The following is a 6,000-nucleotide window of genomic DNA, read 5'->3' on the forward strand; positions in this document are numbered from 1 at the left end:
ACAAGACTGTCAATCAATAAATATACATATACACATTAAAATAAAATATAAAACATGGAAAAATAGACTCCAAATTCTGGAATCTTAACCTTAAATCACCTTACTTGCCCACCTCCAAAAAATGCAGGATAAAGTCATCACTGACACAACATTTAATAAGACCACAGCCATTTCTCATGGGGTATTTGGAGGAAAATGGCATTGATGGTGACAACCCTGCAGAAAGGCTGACAGGTGCCCTGCCCCCAGCCCCGTCCAGCCAGCTGCCCCTAGAGGGCGCTTGGACGCTCCTGTCCAGCAGCAGGTTGATCAGAAAGCCACGCTGTGCTGCCTGCAAATTCTAGGACCTTTTCCTCCACATACCTCCAGGGACCCAGACGCCTTCAACACGCTCACATTTTTCAAGAATCATGTCCAGAACAAGCTCCTCACACCACATATAATCATGCAAAAGACCAGCTCAAAATGCTTCAGTAAGCTAGTCTCCCTACAATATTAGCCAAGTGACCATAACTTATAGGCAGCTTCCTTTCCCTCAGGTCAAAGTCAAAGCCAGTGCCCTGAATGATTAGCCGGGCAATTGTTTCCCGTGGCCCCAGGCAAGGAGGCGTTTGTTCAGCTCTGCTTTGTTCCTGGAAGCCCTTGGATTAATACACAGATAACTGCTTGCACCATAGATGTTTGTACAGTCACAGGTGATTTTAAAATAATGTTTCGCTCTTGTTAAATCAAGTTAGTCTGGGAGGAGGGATAAATTGGGAGGTTGGGATTGGCATATACACACTCCTGTACACAGAATTGATAAGGACCTGACTGCATAGCCCGGGAAAATCTATTCAGTACTCTGATAGCCTATACAAGTAAAGAACCTGAAAAACAGGAGTTCCCGTCGTGGCGCAGTGGTTAACGAATCCGACTAGGAACCATGAGGTTGCGGGTTCGGTCCCTGCCCTTGCTCAGTGGGTTAAGGATCCAGCGTTGCCGTGAGCTGTGGTGTAGGTTGCAGACGAGGCTCGGATCCCGCGTTGCTGTGGCTCTGGCAAAAGCCGGTGGCTACAGCTCCGATTCAGCCCCTAGCCTGGGAACCTCCATATGCCGAGGGAGCGGCCCAAGAAATAGCAACAATAACAACAACAACAAAAAAGACAAAAGACAAAAAAAAAAGAACCTGAAAAACAATAGATATAGAATATTTAGTTATTTATATTTATAAAACTGATTCACTTTGCTGTACACCTGAAACTAACACAACATTGTAAGTCAACTATATTTCAATAAAATTTGTTTTTAAAAAAATGATGGAAGTTCCCACTGTGGCACAACGGGATCAGCGGCATCATGGGAGTGCTGGGATGCAGGTTCAATTCCCCCACCTGGCATAGTGGGTTAAGGATCTGGTGTTGCCTCAGCTGTGCCTTAGGTCTCAACTTCGGCTTGGTTCTGATGCCTGGCCCAGGTACTCCATGTGCCGCAGGGCAACCAAAAGTGAAAAAACAAACAAAAGACAGCTCTTCAAATTACTCTAAAGGCATTAGAGATTTACTATTTAAAGGAGACAAAGTATTTTGTTCTGGAAAACAACAGACTGTTGTGGAGGGGGGTGCCTGTTTAGGTCTGGTTCCCTGCCCTTCCCTGCTTCTACTCTGCGCAGAAGGGGAACAACCCACAAGGATTGGCTTGCTGGGCTCCTGGGTGTGCTGACTGTGTTTGGCCATCGGGAGGCGCTCTAAGGAGCAAGGGAGACTCTCTTACCCTCTAGTGGCTTCTCTTTAGTTTGGTCTCCTCTGTGGGCTGACCTGTTGGGGTGTGGCTTTCCCCAGATGACTGCTCCCACCGGTAATGTCACCTCCTCCCAAGCCTCTCCGTCAAGGATGGTGGTGGCTTCCTGGGGTTGCAAGTCTGTGGGTGGTTTCACTGCCCCTGTTTGGCCCTTAACTCACAGTCCCTGCAAGCACTGTAATGCCTGTGTGGCAGCTGCCTGCACTGGGCTCCAAGGTTCTGATTTCCCCCTCCTCCTGCAGGGGCGAAGCACAGGTCTAGGGCCTGCATGCAGCACTGGTGTAGGGGAGTTTCCTATGACTGCATCCATGGCCTTGTCGACGACCAGCCCCACTATGCTGACAAGAGCTGAGGCTTTGGCACCAAGTAGATCTGGGGCAAATGCTGCCCAAGTCACTTACACTCTCCGTGGCCTTGGGTAAAGTATTGTTATCAATGTTATCTTCATCACTACTATTTAACACCAGTGGAATCATCTCTATTACTTTAGAATGTGAGCAAAGCAAACTTGGATTGAGTTAGAAATCTAGTCTGGGTCAGAGTTCCTGCTGTGGCACAGAGGGTTAAGAGCTGACTGCAACGGCTCGGGTCAATGCACAGGCTGGGTTTGATCCTGGCCTGGCACAGTGGGTTGAAGGATCTGGCTTTGTCACAGTTGTGGTGTAGGTTGCATCTGTGGCTAGGATTCAGTCCCTGGCCTGGGAACTTCCACATGCCATGAGTGCGGCCATACAAAGGAAAAAAGAGAAAAGGAAAAAAAGAAATCTAGTCTGGGTCTGAAACTGACAGCACTAACAGCCTAAACCTATCCAGAACCCAGACTGGGACTTGAACTCATGTGCTGGGACTCAAACCCAGCCTAAACCCAGATTGGGACTTAAATCCACGGTTTTAAATTAGAGTCACTCACCCTGTGTCTGGACTCACTGAGAAGGAATTCAGTGAGAGACAAAGTGATAGGCAAGAAATAGATTTAAGATAGGATGCTTGTGAGAGATGCAGGTGGGCAGGCACAGAAGCGCTACTCCAAGGATCCAGTGGGCCAAGGTTTTATCCTCCAAGGGGAGTGGGGGTCGGAAGGGCCCACCTCTTCCTTTCTGGGAGTAGCAGCTCCATCTAGGTATCTGGTATGGTATGCATTCAAATCAGCAAAAGGTGGGTCCTCAAACTTCTGCCCTTGGTCTGAATCCAAATGCAGGCCTCATCCCATCCCCCAACGCCTTGAGGCAATTCTCGCACTTCCAGCAGTCCAGCAAGCCTGCCTTGTTCTGATGGCTTTTTTGAGCTACTTATTTACTTATTATTACTTTATTATTACTTATTCCCTCATTATCTGTGGTCCTTTATTGGGACTTCTACAATCACCTGTGTCTACACCATCCCTATCAGGTCTTTACAGTTTTGTTTGTTTTTGTTTTTGTTTTTGTCTTTTTGCCTTTTCTAGGGCCGCTCCCTTGGCATATGGAGGTTCCCAGGCTAGGGGTTGAATCGGAGCTGTAGCCGCCGGCCTACGCCAGAGCCACAGCAACATGGGATCCGAGCCGCATCAGTGACCTACACCACAGCTCACGGCAACGCTGGATCCTTAACCCACTGAGGGAGGCCAGGGATCGAACCGTCAACCTCATGGTTCCTAGTTGGATTCGTTAACCACTGAGCCACAACGGGAACTCTTACAGTTACATAAAGAGAAATGAGTATTTTTCTTTGACTCATCAGGGGAAAAATATGACTGCCTGAGGGCCACACTTCCCCTGGTCCCTTGGATTCAGGTAGAGTTGTCTGCAGAAACCCCGCACCCACAAAACCTTGTCTGCAAGCACTTAACTACCTGCCAGTGTTTTCCCGTTATTTTAACACAAAGGGACATTTAGAATATGAAATCATTCCTGCTCTGAGTCGGAAGTCATCCTCTTCGAGAAGAGTGGGAAGAAGATATTTTTTAACAGAGTGGACTATTTTTTGGTGGAAAGGTAGGGTTGAAGAGGGACGACGTGACATCAGGGGGCCCTCCTGGGGGAAAGTGCCTCTGAGATGCCCTGCACGGTCACTGCCAAATGCCACGTGGGCCTGACGCAAGCCCGTCTCACAAGGACCCACAGACCCCTTCTCAGGGGTAGCACGGTAGTGAAAATGATGCTAGCTTCAGAGACTCTTAAACCTTGAGTGCATCAGAATCCCTGGTGAGTTGTTAAAGATGCAGACACTACCGCCACGTGCCCCAGAGACCTGATTTCCAAGGCGTGGCATGCAGCCCCAAATCTGAGCTTGTAACAAAGACTTGTGATGCCTACAACCCTCGACCAGACCCTAAGAAGCCCTGAGATAGTCTTCTAACACAGCTCCAAGTGTCACAGGCTTGTCATTTGCATTTTGTCCTGGGTCTGTTTGAAAGTCCTTCCAATGCTGTTGTGAGATTCTGGATGGTAAGAAATGCAGAGATCTTGGAGTTCCCTGCTGGCCTTAGCCCTTAAGCCCTGTTGTTACTGCATTTGCATAGGTTGGATCCCAGCCCCAGGAACTTCCTCATGCGGTGGGCGTGGCCAAAAAAATAGACATTTATTTCTCACAGTCCTGGAAGCCAGAAGTCTGAGCTCAAGGTGCCAGAAAGGTCAAGTTCTGGGGGATGGGGAAAGGGACAAGGGATCTCTGTAGAGCCTAATCCCAGCCATAAACCTTCCCCGTCAGGAGTTAATCACTCCCCAAAAGCCCCTAATGCCATCACATGGGGCATTAGGATTTAACACGAATTTTAACATTCAATCCATAGCGTAGTTTCACACATAAACACAACACTTTCACATATAAAGCAGTATTTTCAATCCTTTTTTTTTTTTTTAAGGAATGCAGCTGCAATAGAAATCGACTGGACTTATTTTGCATAGAGATTTACAATGTCATCTTTAATCAGATGGCAGTGTCAGTAAAAGTATTTGTCATCAACATAACACACCTGTGGAGTTCCCGTTGTGGTTCAGTGGTTAACAAATCCGACTAGGAACCATGAGGTTGAGGGTTCAGCCCCTGCCCTTGCTCAGTGGATTGAGGATCCGTGAGCTGTGGTGTAGGTGGCAGACACGGCTCGGATCCAGAGTTGCTGTGGCTCTGGCGTAGGCTGGTGGCTACAGCTCCGATTGGACCCCTAGCCTGGGAACCTCCATATGCCGCGGGAGCGGCCCTAGAAGAGCCAAAAAGCCAAAAAGCCAAAAAAAAAAAAAAAAACCCTGCATTTGTCGCATTTTAGCAGTTGTCTCTATGAATAGGCTCGGAGCACTTCACTGTATGTATTTTCTAGTATATTTGTACCTAAGCTTTATATGTTGAAATACATATTACTTTGTTATAAATTACTTCCTTATTACTTCTCTTTTATGTTACTATTAGAGAATTGTAATGATTTTTAAAAATACATGTTTTAAGGAGTTCCCGTCGTGGCGCAGTGGTTAACGAATCCGACTAGGAACGATGAGGTTGCGGGTTCGGTCCCTGCCCTTGCTCAGTGGGTTAACGATCCGGCGTTGCCGTGAGCTGTGGTGTAGGTTGCAGACGAGGCTCGGATCCTGCGTTGCTGTGGCTCTGGCGTAGGCCGGTGGCTACAGCTCCCATTCAACCCCTAGCCTGGGAATCTCCATATGCCGTGGGAGCGGCCCAAGAAATAGCAGCAACAACAACAACAGACAAAAGACAAACAAACAAACAAACATGTTTTAAGACCAAAAAAAAAAAAACAAACACGTGTTGGGGAGAGGTTCACACACTGATTCTCATTTCAGGAAAGGAAAGGGCATTTGAAAAAAAAAAAAAAAAGCATGGCGCTGCACTTGCTGGGAAACACCCCACCCCCACCCCGCCAGGCTCCTGGTGGAGAAAGAGCTGAGCTGTTGTGGAGGGTGCCCTCTAGTGGTGTGTTTTGGGATGGTATCCCTTTCCCCCATTTAAGAAAACAGCAGAATCTGGGGGTCGGTGGGACACTGGAGGGTGGTGATTCTCAGATATGTTCTTTCATTAAAGGAAGCAGTGTTCCCTGATTCAAGCATTTGGGATGTTTGCTAAACTTGAAATTAAAAATTCTGGGAGTTCCCGTCGTGGCGCAGTGGTTAACGAATCCGACTAGAAACCATGAGGTTGCGGGTTCGGTCCCTGCCCTTGCTCAGTGGGTTAACGATCCGGCGTTGCCGTGAGCTGTGGTGTAGGTTGCAGACGCGGCTCGGATCCCGCGTT

Source organism: Phacochoerus africanus, chromosome 8 (genome assembly GCF_016906955.1).
Source record: "Phacochoerus africanus isolate WHEZ1 chromosome 8, ROS_Pafr_v1, whole genome shotgun sequence".
In the NCBI taxonomy this organism is placed as follows: domain Eukaryota; kingdom Metazoa; phylum Chordata; class Mammalia; order Artiodactyla; family Suidae; genus Phacochoerus; species Phacochoerus africanus.